Genomic DNA, 16856 nt, shown 5'->3' on the forward strand with positions numbered 1-16856 from the left:
CTTGTCTAGCCACTTGCTTGGTTGGTTGCTTAGAGATAGAGTTAGTTAACTAACTAACTACTAGTTATTTAGTTAGTTAGGAGTTCTAGTTAATGAGAGGGAAGGTCTTAATCTCGAAAATTAGAAGAGGGATTAATAAGCATTCTTAGTAAAATGTCTTAAGTGATTAAGCACTTATTAGTTAAGTTGGCACTTATCTCCACCAATTCTCTTATCTTAATTGATTTAGACATCATAAAACTTACATGAAATCACTTTAAGTCATGACCCATAACTAGTCATTCACTAGATAATAATACATATATACAAATACATACATGTATACTTAGTATAAAATAACAATGTAGTTTTTGTGTATTTGAACTTTAATGTTTATGTTTTATTCTTTTTATTCAAAAACACTTAAATACATTTTAATTATACCTTATAATAATTCATTTTATATTTTAATTTATTTAAATATAAAATTTATTGAGCAATGTATAATTTCGTGACATTTAACCGGTTAACCATATCGTTAAACACGTTTTGTCACTTTGGTTCGTATATTTGTCAAATTTAGATCCTTCACATCTATTAAGCAAACGATTTACATAGAACCTAACTTACTTATCAACTAGAGACAAGTTGATACAAAAATTAAGTTTGTTGTGTTTAAATGATGTTATATGCTAATTTCACAAACCGGTGATGGTTCGTAGTCATACATCATAACGAAATTTATCAATAGTTACTTGTTTTATATTTCACAATAACTTATTTAAATAAAAGAGGTTAAATTCCTTCAACCATTATTAATAAAATACTCATATTGCTTAATAATCAAAACATAGCATCGCACGATCGTTCCTATTTTTACCAATTGTTACACAGGTTCAGACAAGATGTATCTGGATCTCAAAAAGCTATACTGGTGGCCTAACATAAAAGCTGAGATTGCTACCTTTGTGAGTAAGTGTCTTACTTGCTCCAAGGTTATGGTCGAATACCAGAAACCCTCCGGTTTACTACATCAACCGGAGATACCGGAATGGAAGTGGGAGCGGACGACAATGGACTTCATAACCAAGTTTCCCAAGAAAATGGGTGGTCTCGATACCATTTCAATGTTCGTAGACAAGTTAACAAAGTCCGCACACTTCCTACCTATCAAAGAAACTGACAAGATGGAGAAACTAACGAAAACCTACATTAAGCAGATAGTGCGACTGCATGGTGTTCCGATATCCATTATCTCTGATAGAGATAGTAGATTCATTTCAAGGTTCTGGTAGTCGATGCAAAGTTCCCTAGGAACTAGGCTGGACATGAGTACAACCTACCATCCGCAAACTGACGGACAAAGTGAGAGGACTATTCAAACATTGGAAGATATGTTGCGAGCCTGTGTGATTGACTTTGGAAAGGCATGGGATATTCATCTACACCTTTTAGAGTTCTCGTACAATAATAGTTATCACACGAGCATAAAGGCTGCTCCATTTGAAGCCCTCTATGGCCGGAAGTGCAGATCCCCTTTATGCTGGGCTGAGGTGGGTGACACGTAGTTAGCTAAAGGATGAGTTACTGACATCACTCTCACAGGTCCGAAAATCATTCGGGAAAAGACATAGAAGATCGTTCAAATTCGTGGATGATTGAAAGCCTCTAGAGACCGACGAAAAAGCTACGCAGACAAAAGAAGGAAACCTTTGGAATTACAGGTTGGTGACCGTGTTCTATTGAAGGTCTCACCCAAGAAGGGCTTGATACGCTTCGGAGAGCGTGGAAATCTAAATCCAAGATACGTAGGGCCTTTAAAGATTTTCACAAGAATCGGCCCTGTAGCTTACAAACTCAAACTACCTCACGTACTTAGTAACATACACCTTACTTTCCATGTTTCAAACTTGAAAAAGTGTCTATCCGATGAGAGTCTTGTAATCCCACTCGACGAGTTCGAAATCAACGAGAGCCTCAACTTCATGGAAGAACCAGTAGAGATTGTGGACCGAGAAGTGAAGCAAACAAAGCAAAGTCGTATCCCGATAGTGAAGGTACGCTGGAATGCCAATCGAGGACCTGAATTCACTTGGGAGCACGAGGATCATATGAAACTGAAATATGCTCATCTTTTTACTTAGTTATTTGTAAATACTTGAACTCTAATTTCGGGATGGAATTCTCTCTAACGGGGGGGGGGGGGGGGGGATGATCTGACAACCCAAAATTTCTATCTTGTAAAGCAATTCATCTCAACCAAAAGTCAGACTCGTTTCTGCTATATTTTAGCATTGTTAAGGGTCTGTTTGAGTGTTCCAAGCCTAGTACATTCAAGGATTAGGTATTAGGAAGTAACTGTTATAGTTCATTGTGCAGCATTCAAGCCGAAAAACTCGTTCATGTGGAGTTTATGGCCGTAAACTAGAGCTTACGACTGTAAGCTCTTGTTTGGCCATGAACTAGTCCTATATGTATGATTTTCCTTCACTTTTGTTCACTTCTCACACTTCCAAATCAAGAACACTCAATTCTCTGTCAAGTATCACCAACAACACCAAGAACACATACTAGTTTCTTGGGACCGTAAACACCCTTTCTAGGTTCCAAATTGTAAGTATCCTTTCCATATACTTGTTATTCATTAGAAGTACATGTTTAGCATCCAAGAAACACCCATTTAAGCATGATCCTCAAGATTTTATGGCCGTAAACTCTTCATATGACCGTAAACCCTTCATCTCATGGCCGTAAACACCATCTTGGCCGTAAACACCTTTTATGCAATCATTTGTGATCGTAACACTTCATTCCAAGTTTTCCCTAGTCCTTAAGGTTGTTCCCTCTCATGATTAGCTATTATATATACTAATTATATACATATATGTGTCATTATATGCTTCATTGGATCCGTTTGTGCTCGAGACATCACTTGGCACACTTAGCATCCTATATCGATCTTACATTCGAATCACTCACTACAGGTGAGTTCATATCCCTAACTTATCTTTTTAATGATTTTAAATGCTTTTATGGGGGGAATACAAGTAGAAAACATTATAGTTATTGTATCAATCGCATGTGATTAATAACTATCAAACAAGGGGATTTCTTATACTTCAAAACTGTGTTATCAAACAAGCTATTTCAAAACATTTTATAAACTGACATCAAGTCATCTATAACCATTCAAATGGTTAAACCATCTTTTATATGCTAAAACTCTTTTATATATGCTAAACTCTTTATCAAACTCTTTTAAACTTATATATTGTCAAAATCATGTCTATATAGATATTGTTATATAAATAAGGTTGAAAGGGATTAGGACTGATAACTCGCTTTATTTCCTGTTCCTTGTTTGGTTGTGGACTTAGGGTATCGATTGTTTTTCCAAGTGTCGTTTGAGTCTTAGTTATATATTATGTATATGTGTATAGATATAAAAGTTCTTACATCAGTTCAACACCTTTGGGTAGCAAAGGTGTAGAAACATGCTCAGTTATTCAAACAACATTACTAGTAAACTATAATAGGTATAGTTTAGCGGAATACTACTCACTATTTTTAGAACAATGAAACATACAAGAGTCAGTTCATACATGAGTCAGTTCAATCATACTATAACGAGAAACAGAAAGAACATACTATAATGAGAAACAGGGAGGAACATACTATACACTAGAATAGAGAGAGCATACTATACACTAGAACATAGAGAACATACTATACAAATATAAGAATACTATAACATTAATGTGAGCCACTACTTCATGGCATGGAAATATACTGTTGTGTCACGTTTTATAACAAGAGTCTCCTGGAAGGAGAGCGTGAGTTTGTGTACAGATCTATATGGGATTGACCATCCTACACCTTGTTGCTAACTATAGTGGGACCTGCAAGTCTATGGGTGACGAATGTCATATCATTTCGATGTCTTTTATCATTGTGTTTTACTAGACAATCAAGTATGGTTATAATGTCATCACATTTTACCTTAATTAAACAATTGGTTTAAGGTAGTTAGTACAATGGTAGTTACTATATACAATACTACAATACATCTTTATTTTCCCATTACATTCATACTGTGATCTTCTCACATAAACAGTAATGTAAACTATATTTTTGGTAATGATAGTCATACTTGGGAAAAACACTCACTTTTACAAAAAAACAAACATACAGAACAGTCGGGTCTTGGTAGAAGACTACATTTCCTAATAAAGTAGAAAATATAGGATTTTCTAGGAGATACAACATTTACATAAAACTTATACAAACATTTACAACCAACATTTACAAACACTTTCATCAAACTTATACAAACAATGACACTAAAATACTTATGAACTCACTAGCTTAAATGCTAATCCACTCTTTCAAAATAACTTGTATTCTCAGGTCACCAGTAGACAGGTACCGATGACCAGGTTTTGAGAAGATGGAGCACATTCGAGACTCGTCTTTTATTTTGATTCATATTTTGGTGCCTTTCAAACTATACACAGAACACACTTGTATTAAATTAGGTTATTAATGCAATGGATGATGTTATTGCTTGTTTACTATTGTGCATTGTTATGATACTATAAATGATGTCCTCCACCCCGAAAGTTTCCACCGTTCCGGTTTGGGGGTACGACAAAAGCGCATTTGACATCCATCTGATAAACATCGAAGTCTTTGTGTGTTGCATAAGCAGGAAATATTCGAACAACCTCGAGTCCTGCGGCAGGGGAAAAGGTTTCATCATAGTCAATACCTTCTTGTTGCGAATATCCCTTAACAACTAACCTTGCTTTGTTTCGAACCACATTTCCTTCTTTGTCAGTTTTATTTTTAAAAATCCATTTTAAAGCTATGACTGATACATCATCAGGTTTTGGAACTGGTCTATAAACCTTGTTTCTTTCGAATTCAAAGAGTTCAGATTACATGGAAAGAATCCAATCACGATCTTCCAAAGCGGCTTTTATTGATTTTTGTTGGGTCGAAGATTCGTCTATGTGTTGTGTCATTGGGCTCGGCTGTTAGTCCATTTGTTTTGTATCCGTTTTGGGCCTGTCCAACTGAGAGCCTGTTAGGTTTATTATATAAGTATATGCTTGCATGCATAATTAGGTTAACGATCTAGAATACAAGATAGAGAATTACGATAGCTTTAATCTTCTTTATCGTTCCTGTAAACCTTCTAACCCTCTACAGTTGATGTTCTTGATCGAGCTCTTCTGAGGGTTATTTTATAATCATTCGACACGTTTGATTCATTCTTGAGCTGTTTATTGCTTTAGTGTTCTTGCTGTTTAAGTTTTTATTTACCTGTTTAAGATCTAATCGATCTTCAAGATTAAGTTTTAATCTCATCAATTGGTATCAGAGCAGGAGGCTGTGTAATTGATACACTTCTTTTCTGTGAAAAAGGTTTCAATTAGGGTTTTCCGCAATTACTGATATTTATTGAGCCGTCATCTCATTATTGACGTAGCTTGATATTTATTGTTTTGCCCTAATCTGATTTATTACATGTCTGATCTTTAAACAGGTTATTCGATCATTATGGACGAGTCGCAATCGAATCCCATCAATATTTCGAACAACATTGGATCTACCACGAAGATTCCCATCCTGTACACCCATGATTATGAAGTCTGGGCACATCACTTTGAAGACTATGTTATAGGATCTGAGGATAATGGATACCTCATCTGGGAAGCAATTATCAATGGACCGTTTTCTCACTCTGCAACGTCAAGGATTATTAAAACTCAAAAGGAGTATAATGATCTACTGAAGGATGTTAAAGATATTGCGCAAGATGAAAAGGATAAATTCCAGTGCAATATCAAGGCGTTAAGATTGATCAGATTCGCCCTTCAGTCCGACACTTTCAGGTTGGTAAGTTCATGCACGACGATAAAGGAAGTTTGGGATAGACTTCGGGAACTGTACTCTACAGATGAGGATCTTGAACACTCTATCCAAACCTTGCTCTTATCTGAGTTTGGAGATTTCAGGCAAGGAGCCGAAGAAACTGTGACTCAAACGTTCGATCGCTTCAATCATCTTCTCAGCAAGATGATCAAACATGACATCGAAAGGAAGTTTATCGAGCAGAAGGTTACGTTTTTAAATGGTCTAAGATCAGAGTGGAGAGCAGTGGTGTCTACAGTTAAAGCCCATGAGCAGTTTAAATCATATTCTTTGGCGAAACTGGTGGGTATTCTCAAGTCTCAGGAGAAAATTGTGCTGCAGGAAAAGAATGTTGTCTCAAGCCTAGGTTCGCTGGCCCTCCTGTCAAAAAGTAAAGCTGTGATGGAGGACGAAGACCTCAACTTGCAGGAGTATGACCTCACTGCTGAGGATTATGCTATGATGGTGTCTAACCCCAAGAGGTTCATTAAGAAGAGATTCCCCAACAACAAAAACCGAAACTGGCAGGGGAGTTATAGTTCATAAAAGGTTAAAGATGAACCGAAGGTTGATGAGTCCAAGAAGGAACCGAAGGCAGATGGTGATTATGGAGTAAGCTGTTACTACTGTGGAGGGAAAAACCACTATGCTAAGGATTGTGTCCTCAAAAGGATGGCTGAAAAGGATGAGGAAAAGGATGAGCAAGCTTTACTGCAGAAAAAGCTTGATGAGATGAGGAAGAAGAAATCAACCGCTAACCCTTCCATGAATGCTCTTATTGTGCAGGGTTCGGTTACTGATGACGAGTTCGGTGGAGTGGAAGTTTGGTCAACCGACTCTGAAGACGATGAGGTGAGGAAGCCTTCTCATGGAAAGGCTTGTGTGGCAAAGGAGGAAAGCAGTGGAGGAAGGTGCTTCATGGTGTCTGAAGTATCTTAGATGAGGGGATACAACACTGATGGTGGAAGCAATGAACCGAAGGAACAGCAGGATATGTGCTTTACGGCCAAACCGCTCAGCGTGCAGTTCAACGAGCTCGATGAACTGATCAAGAAGGTACAATCGGTTTTTGTTTCATTTAAAGTACCACAATCCTCATATGAAAAAGAACTAAAAAGTGTTAATTCACGAATTTCTCATCTAGATAGTAGTTTAACTCAAACTCGAGTCACCAATTCTAACCTAACTGATCAATTAAGCAGGGTGTCTTCGAAGAGTGAGGAGCGGCGCATGTGGATCGAGTTGAAGGAGTCTGAATTAGTTAAAATAAAAGATGAAAAAATTTACTTACAAAGAGACAATTTAAAGTTGTTAAAACAGCGTAATGTTTTTTGTTTGATTGCAAAACGTCTTTACACTAATATTACTCAACTTCACTTAGATTGTGAAATAGGACAAAAGATTCATCGCATGATTTTGCCCTTCCTTGAGTTTAAGGAGGATGAAATTGATGCTGAAGCTTATAATTGTGCGAGTGTGATATCATTTGATGACGTCAATCCGACCTATATGTATGGACTGGACAAAATAGAATCTTTCATTAAATCCAAGGACCATAAGGACATGCTTAAAAACCTTTTGGATGAAAATGATAGACTTAAACTGAGAACCGAAACCATACAAAAATTTGACTCTTTAAATGTCAACTTGAGCTCAGAAAACAAAATTGATGTTGAAAATGCATCTGAGCTTAATGAGGATGACAATACGAGTGAAATTTCTGTAGAGGACACGGTTGACTGCTCAGAATTTGTGAAAAGCGAACCTGAAAACCACAAGAATCTAATTTCAGAAAATTTAGTGGAGTTCTCTCGATTGTCCCAACAAAAGTCCCCGATCTTAGCAGAGAAAGCGGTTGTATATCAAAAGGTTAGGACCACTCCAAATCAAGTGTACAAGGTCACAGGAGTAACCGAACATCAGACTGCTGAACTCACATCAATTGTAAACGAAGACAATGCTGATGGCTGTGATGAGTTCTTCTGGTCAGCTCCAATTGATAATGCTGATGAAACGGTAGGGTTATCTGATAGGACCTCATGGAAAAGTAAAGGACGATACGTACCAGAACCCTTGAACAAGCCAGATAATTTCGATGTGCCAAGTACCAGTGGTACGAAAGACATTCCTCAAGAAAATGGAAGTTTGGCAAAAGAAGATATTCCCTCTAGTTCCTCACTTCAAAGTGAAACTTCCACAGTTCAAAGTGAACCAGCTAAAGAGAAACCAAAAATGAACCAATATCCATCATCAACCGAAGCAGATGAGGAATCAGAAACGTCAAAGGAACCAGAGATACAGGAAGAATCTCTCTGAAAGGAAACAATTCTGGCAATCCCAGAACGCATATTTCTCACATCAAGACAAGAATCTAAAGTTTGAGAATAGCCCTGTTAAAAGGCACGAGAGCCAAAACAACCGAAAGCCAAGGTTCGGTTCGGAAAAGAATACCAACCAAAAGCAAAGGTTCGGTTCAGAGGATGACTCCAACCGAAAGCAAAGTTTCGGTTCAGAGAACGAAACCAACCGAAAGCAAAGGTTCGGTTCCGAAATCAAAAGAGATCAAAACTCCAAGGTCAGTCCCACCAATGATCAAAAGCAAAAGGGTCCCCTAGAGTCTCCAGCCAAGAAGTCATCTCAATCAAAGCCCTCTCCTTCTCACTCATCTAATTCTTCTAATTCTTCCAATTCATCTCCATCTCACTCAAAAGTTCATTCTGTTCGTTCTCAAAAATCTCATTCGTCAGCTGAACAAAAAGGCAAACAGAAGGTTCCTGCATCCAAACCAGAGTCCAAATCGAACGCACCTAATCCTAATAAAATCAAAGTTTTTACCATCAAAAAGAAAGATGAAACAACTCTAATAAAACGAACATATCTTGTTGACATCTCTCTTACTATTCCTGTACCTGTGAAAGGCTCACGTGGACCCAAGAAACTTTGGGTTCCTAAATCTGCTTAATTCTTGCAGGTTATAAGTGACGAGCAGTTTGACGAAGAATGGTACATCGATAGTGGCTGCTCGCGTCACATGACAGGGAGGAAAGAAGAACTCAGGGAATACAGGTCTCTTGCAAATGGTGGCAACGTCAAGTTTGGAAATAACTCCTTCGGCACCATAAAGGGATACAGAATGATTACCAATGGTGATTTTACTATAAGGAAGGTGGCATACGTGGAAGGACTACAACACAACCTCATCAGTGTATCTCAGCTTGTTGGAGGTACAGGTCTCAAAGTCTCATTCGATGATGAAGGTTCTGAAATTATTGAGAAGAAGACGAAGAAAGTTATTCTCAAATCAGAGCGTAAGGGTGAAATGTTTCCTCTAAACCTCAAACCCATCAAAGGAAACCCAGCTATATGCCTGTTATCAAAAGCACAATCTGATGAAAGCTGGTTGTGGCACCAAAGACTCTCTCATCTCAACTTTAAAGATATCAACAAACTTGTCACTGGAGGTCATGTTCGAGGTCTTCCATTGCTCAAGTTCGACAGAGATCATTTGTGTGCTGCATGCGAAATGGGGAAGCAGAGTCGTCAAAGTCATCGATCTATAATTAACACAAAATTTTTTGAACCACTCGAATTACTTCATATAGATTTATGTGGTCCATCATCTATCGAAAGCATCGGTGGTAGCAAGTATATTCTTGTTATTGTTGATGACTTTTCGCGGTTTACATGGGTGTTCTTTCTAAAGCTCAAATCTGGAGCGACTCATAAGCTGAAATTGTTCATCAAGCAGATTGAAGTACAGCTCAAGAAGGTCATTCGCAACATCAGGAGCGACAATGGTCTGGAATTCAAAAACAGAGAATTCGAAGAATTTCTGGCAGAAAAGGGAATAAGTCACAATTTCTCAGCTCCCTACACACCTCAACAGAACGGAATTGTCGAAAGACGAAACAGATCTCTGTGTGAAGCTGCCCGAACAATGCTAAGTTTCGCTTCCTTACCTCTTTATTTTTGGGCTGATGCTATTTCTGCTGCTTGTTTTACACAGAACAGGTCATATCTCAACAAACAATTCACGCTCACACCTTATGAGATTGTCAACAACAGAAAGCCCAATGTGAAATTTTTCCGCGTGTTCGGTTCAAGGTGTTTCATTTTTAACTCTAAAGAACACCGCAACAAGTTTGATGTTAAAGACGACGAGGGAATTTTTCTGGGCTACTCTCTCACTTCCAAAGCATACAGAGTTCTGAACAAGCGTTCGAGAAAAATCGAAGAGACTTATTACGTGACTTTCGACGATAGCTATGTCAAAAAGCTACAGGCCAAAGAAGACACAGCTGGGGAAATCTTTCCTCAAACTGGCCAAGTCACAGTCTCAATCGCTAATCTATTCGAAAAGTTTATGGAGCTATTTGACGAACCAGAGAAAGCTACTCTCTCAGAAGCAGGCGCAGCAGACAACAAGGTAGACCATATGAAGCAAATTGTCGAAGAAGCTGCCAGGAGAATGAACGAAGGAGGATCGAATTCTGACGAACCTCCATCAAACGATGCTTCATTCGAGGGGGAGAATCCACCATCATCATCCCAGCCAAGCTCACAAGTTGAGGGGGAGCCAAGCACTTTACCTACCGAAAGTACTTCTCCAACCGAAAGTGCTTCACCATCTGAAGGTGCATCAACGCCTGAATACCCAGCACCACAAGAAACATCTGCACCTCAAGTCTCTCAAAGTACTCCTGAAAGCTCATCCATCGAGGGGGAGCAAGCTGATATGTCATTCGACTACGAAAGCCAATCCGAGCCAGAAGAAATGATCAATGCTGAACTGGACCCAACCTTTGATCCAAACTACCCTCCTCTTACCAAATGGACCAGAGATCATCCTATTTCTCAAGTTGTTGGTGATGTCTCTGACAAGGTTCTGACCCGATCACAACTCAAGGCAAAACAGACATCCTTATTTTCCAAAGTTGAATTTTGCATGTATAACTCATTCGTATCAAAAGTTGAACCGAAGACAGTTAACACTGCTCTTGATCACTCCGATTAGGTTCAAGCGATGCAAGACGAACTAAACGAATTTGAAAGGAACAAAGTCTGGCGCCTCATTCCAACTCCTCCAGATGCCTCGGTTGTTGGTCTCAAATGGGTCTTTAGGAACAAAATGGACAAGAAAGGTAACGTTATAAGAAACAAAGCTCGTCTGGTTGTAAAAGGATATTGTCAGGAGGAAGGGATTGATTATGAAGAGACTTTCGCTCCTGTAGCTAGACTTGAATCCGTCAGAATATTCCTTGCCTATGCTACTCACAAAAACTTTGAAGTTTTCCAAATGGACGTCAAGTGTGCATTTCTTAATGGAGAACTCGAAGAAACAGTGTACGTGGAGCAACCTCCTGGGTTCGTGAACGAAAAATATCCAAATCATTGCTACATTCTGGATAAAGTGGTATACGGATTGAAACAAGCTCTGAGGGCCTGGTATGAAACGCTTACTAAATTCTTAAAGATGTCTAAATTCAAACAAGGTTCGGTTGACCCAACCTTCTTTCGCAAAAAGGAAGGTAACCACCTTATGATAGTTCAAATTTACGTCGATGATATCATCTTTGGCTCAACGAATCCCAGCCTAACAGCTGGATTCAGAAAGCTGATGGAGACTAAATTTGAAATGAGCTCAATGGGTCCTATTAACTTTTTCCTTGGTTTAAATATTAGACAGGGACCCGAAGGCATCTTTATCAATCAGGAAGCTTACACGAAGACTCTCCTAGCAAAGTTTGGTATGATGGGAGACTCCAAAGTCAAAGTCCCTATGGCATTCGGCACCAAGCTCACTCCATCCCTAGACAAACCGGCTGTTGATATCACGCTCTATCGTCAAATGATAGGCTCACTGATGTATCTTACTGCTTGCAGGCCTGATATCATGTTTTCTGTGTGTTACTGTGCCAGATTTCAAGCAAACCCATGCGAACCTCACATGCTTGTAGTGAAGAACATCCTACGATATCTCAAGTGAACCGCTTCCTTAGGTCTATGGTATCCTTCCAACTCAGGCTTCTTCGTTCAAGCCTATTCAGATGCAGACCTTGGAGGATGTGGACTCGACAGAAAAAGCACCACTGGCGGCTGTCAATTCCTTGATGGGAAGTTGGTTAGCTGGCAATCAAAGAAACAAACGTGCGTGTTGTTGTCTACTGCCGAAGCTGAATACATAGCCGCTGCATCCTGCACCTCTCAAGTGATTTGGATCCAGAGTCAACTTCGAGACTATGGACTCAATATGAAGAAGATCCCACTATATTGTGACTCTGAAAGTGCAATTAGGATCTGTCATAACCCAGTGCAACACTCTAAAACCAAACACATAGCACTGAGGTATCACTTCATCAAAGATCATGTGGAAGATGGAAACGTCGAAGTACACTTTGTTCGAACCACTGATCAACTGGCTGACGTCTTTACCAAAGCTCTTCCTGAAGCATCATTCAACAGAATTTTACAAGGGCTAGGTATGATGGAATCAGAGTCAGTACCTCAATCTACCTCTCAACCTCAAACATAAGAAGCGAAATTGACCGAACGTACAGGTTCAGTTAAATTATCTGACTCGCTCATCACTACAAAGGTAGATTTCTTGGTTGTAAGTTTCTTGTATAAAGTTGTTTATCTTATTGTCAAAAGTTTTTTTCTTATTGCAAACCTAAATTCTTCGGTTTCTCAAAATTTTCCAAAACCGAAACCTACCGAAGGTTCGGGTTCGGTTTTTCAAAATTTTCTTAAACCGAAACCAACCGAACGCTCGGGTTCAGTTTTTCAAAATTTTCTTAAACCGAAACCAACCGAACGCTCGGGTTCGGGTTTTCAAAATTTTCTTAAACCGAAACCAACCGAACGCTCGGGTTCGGTTTTTCAAACTTTTCTCAACCGAAACCAACCGAACGCTCGGGTTCGGTTACCATATTTCTCCCAAGTTTTTTTTTTACTCTTTCTAAGTCTTATTTTTTTTTTCTCTTGCTTAATTTTTTTTTATTTCTTTATTTTTTTATTTTTTTTATATATCAAAAACTCCAAAAATATTTTTTATTTTTTATTATTTTCTTTGTGTGTTTGTTCGTCTATGGGGATAAAAATTGCTGGATTAGTTAAGTGTCCCTAGAAGCATGCTGCTGTATGTGTCCCAAGCTTCATAAGATTTTGAATAATAGCCTTAATGACCTGGTATAAACAAACCTTGTCTTCCCAATTAGGCTACCACATTTATTCTAATCGTGAGCTACCTCACCCTCTTCTCACATAAGATAAGAGTTTTCTTCTTGGTCCTTTTTGCAGCTGAGGTACTTTATTTTCTTACACCATCTCCATTACATTTCTCCATTACATTCGTTTCATCAACGTAACCCTTGAGACTCTCAGAAATTACCACTGAGGTTTATGGTTACACAACAACTGTGTTTATGATCTTAGTTTCGTGCCACTACGAGCTGAGTGAAACCCAAAATTCAACACCAAATCTGAATTGACGGTGAACAATTAATTTGCTCAAGTTTTCACCAAAGCATTGACGGATGTACCTTAATGAAATCTCAAATTTTATTTTGTGTGATTCCTATGAAATTGTTAAACACCATAACATTTCTTCCCTTGGGATCCAGCTTTTAATTTTTTTTTTCGAGATTTTATATTTTCCAAGCCAATTTAAGATGAATTCCTACCTACTTGTTCAACAGACTACACCGGTCTCACAAGTACTTTGATCACTTTCTTTCTTATTTCAAGATTAGAATTGTTGCATCAAAGCGAAAGCCACCCTGAAGTAGCCTAATTAAAAGAAGTCTTTCAACATTTATTAATAAGTGTTTGATCGTAATTCAACGGGAATCCACATTAACACTTTAAGGTCTCTCTTGACCTTGAAGGAAGAGATTCGTGCCCGGGATCATTTGTTTCGTGTCATTATTGACATCACAATTATTCCTACAAAGAGTTGCTTTATTTCTTTTCTTTTTACACTCTTAGCATGAAAATCCTTGATTTTCCAAAAATCTGGTACTAATAATTTCAGGTTGTTTTATTGCATTGGTGGTTAATTATGAAGACGTGGTCAAAAATCATCCACGTGGGCAATTTATTCAAAAGATGCGATTCAAAAGATAAGACGAAGGGTTGCTGACTCAGGCGGGAAATAAAAGGATTGAATTTCAACCGGCGGTGAAAAGGGGCGCGTGTGAATTTGAAACGCCCACTCTTTTACTGACATAATGGACGCGTGTGCGAATTTCAAGCGATTCCTCTCTGGCACTTAAAGGCGCGTGAGGATTTGAAACGGTTTGTTCTGAAATGGTGCTTGTTGCCTTAACTGTCACGCATCTGTCATTCCGTGAAACCTTTTCGTATTTCCATAGAAGATTTGAACAGATTTTTCTCTCTCCTTACAATCACTATAAAAGGCAGTCTCCACTCCCATTTACCTCTTTACTGCATCCAGATTTCCAAGAGAGCAAAAATTTCCCTAAAGCTTTTCTGTTCATCTTCTTCTTCTTACCTTCAACAATGGCAGAATCATCCTCAGTCCATGCTACCTTACACATCCTTCCTATTCGTACTCAACAGTTTCTGGTGATTGACCTAACACCCCAAGCGTATGATTCTTACATGTTTCCGATCGTCGAGTGCTTGAAGTACTCGCAAATCGCTCCTACACTTTCTAGGGTTGAGTCTGTGCCCATGGAGCTTCTATCGCAGGTGTATGCGACTGCTCATTATGATAAAGCAGTCGACAGGGTGTTCTTCGAGGTGTCTGATCACAAGACCTCGATTTCAAGGCAACGATTTAGTACACTGCTAGGGTTTTCTGCTGACCCTTCAAGAATTAATCCGGAGACGATTCCGGTGGGCCATCTTTACAACATGTTTTACAATATGGGGTACACGGAGGTCCTCACCTCCGTCGCAAAGTTCAAGAAATCCTGCTTGCCGCCACAGTGGAACGGCATGTTCACAGTCCTCTTTAAGGGCTTATCAGAACGGAGCTTAGGATCCGATGGTTCTAGTCGACTGTTCTTGTCGATTATGTATGGCGTCTACAACGGAGTCAATCTTGACTATGGGTTTGTTCTCTGGCAACAACTCATCCAGAGCCTCTCTTCTTCATCACGACATTCTGAGGTGTCGTATGCTCGGTTCTGGATTCTCATTACCAAATGGGCGATGGATAAGTTTGATGTCCCTACTGCTGCCGGTGCATCGATGTCTTCGATCGGTACTTTTCATACCATGAAGATCATCGTCTCTGATGCATCCAAGTTTTCTTTCATTGGCTCTATTCCGGAGACAATGTACGACGATGTTCCTTCTGACAGCAGGATCATCAGGACGATTAAGGAGTTCAAGTAGTCAGGATCGAGGGAACTCACACAGGAAATGCTAAAGTCCATCCATGATGCTGACAAACCTGTTAATAGGGGTAAAAAGGCGGATAAAGGGAAGCAAGTGACCAAAGCTGCTAAAGGTCCTTCTCCCAGGAAGAGGAAACCAACCAAACCTGCAACATCCCCGCAGCCGAAGAGAAGGAAGACTCAACCGAAGCGAAAGCTTATCATCCCTTCTTCTTCGAGTGACTCAGAAGGCGAGAGTTCGGATTCGGACGACTCTCAACGAGGCGAAACCCCTCCAAGAGGCAACACCCCACCCCGATCTCCTACCCCAGACATGGAAATCCATAATTCACCCATTCCTTCACCCACTCAAACAATCCCTACTTCCATTCCCACCATAAACCCCACTACCACTATTCCTCCAACCTCTTTCCCTATACCACCACCCATTTTCACTAATACAACTACAACAACAACCGCAAAGGTTCCAACCAACGTATCTGATATGGGGGTTCATACCGATGCAACCGAACCACCACCTGTAACCGAACCCATACCCACAACCGAAACTACCCCAATCCATACTCAACCACCACCCGAAACTACCCCCACCAACACTCAACCTGAACCTACTCATACCACCACACCCTCAGCTTCACCACCACCACCATCTCCCGGTCAGGCCTCTGACGGAGATAACCCTTTTCTTGGAGGAGAGAATATGACCTTCGATTCGGTCTACTTTAGTCCATTTCAAGTTCAAAGCGATGAAGAGGACGATGCTCCAGTAACAAAGAAGCATCTTAAGGAGCTAAACGAGAAGGTTGACTTGCTTCTTGCTTCATCCTCCAACACTCAGTCCTCTCTCTCTGAAGCCGCTCTTCAGAAGATTGTTGATGCCTTCTCCAGGGCTCAGCATGACGCTGTAGCTTCCGCCACTGCAGCAATAGATGCCTCCACAAAAGCATGTGAGGCAGCGACCGCAAAAGTCGATAAACTATTCACTGACGCCTCTTCCCTGTTGAAGTCCTTACAGGAGAGCGCTGATTCTACCAAGACAACTTTGGAACCAATCGTTCAGCAATTGGCCAAGTTCGTCTCAACGGAGTTGACATCGTTCGCTACACTTCGCCAATCCCTCAGCGACGATAACTCGGCCCTTCATGCCTCCATTGACGAGCGCCTCGCTAAACTTCAAGAGGATCTCGCTGCCGAAAACTCGTTAATGGACGTTCTTGCTAATAAAACCACCGCCCTCAAGGTCAAGAGCACTCAGCTTTCAAACTCTCAGCAACAGATTGAAGCTCTTCGATCCGAACGGGAGGTTATAAAAACATGTGTTTCGGATGTAGACGCTGCCCTATCCAACATCCTAGAAGCACACGATCTGATTCTTAATCGTTCGGTGAGGCGAACCCTTGCTGAAAAACTTGCTCTGGCCCTGGACCTCCTCAGCAAAATAGAAGGGCTACCTAGTTTCGTGTCCAATCCGAAACAAGGGGGAGAAGTGAAGTCCAGATCGAAACCACCTCCTTCCTCAACAACTGCTCACACAACCGAACCACCTCCGACTAGTCAAACTTCGGGTTCGGGTGTGAAGGATAAAGGAAAGAACAT

This window comes from Lactuca sativa, chromosome 4 (assembly GCF_002870075.4).
Source record: "Lactuca sativa cultivar Salinas chromosome 4, Lsat_Salinas_v11, whole genome shotgun sequence".
Lineage (NCBI taxonomy): Eukaryota > Viridiplantae > Streptophyta > Magnoliopsida > Asterales > Asteraceae > Lactuca > Lactuca sativa.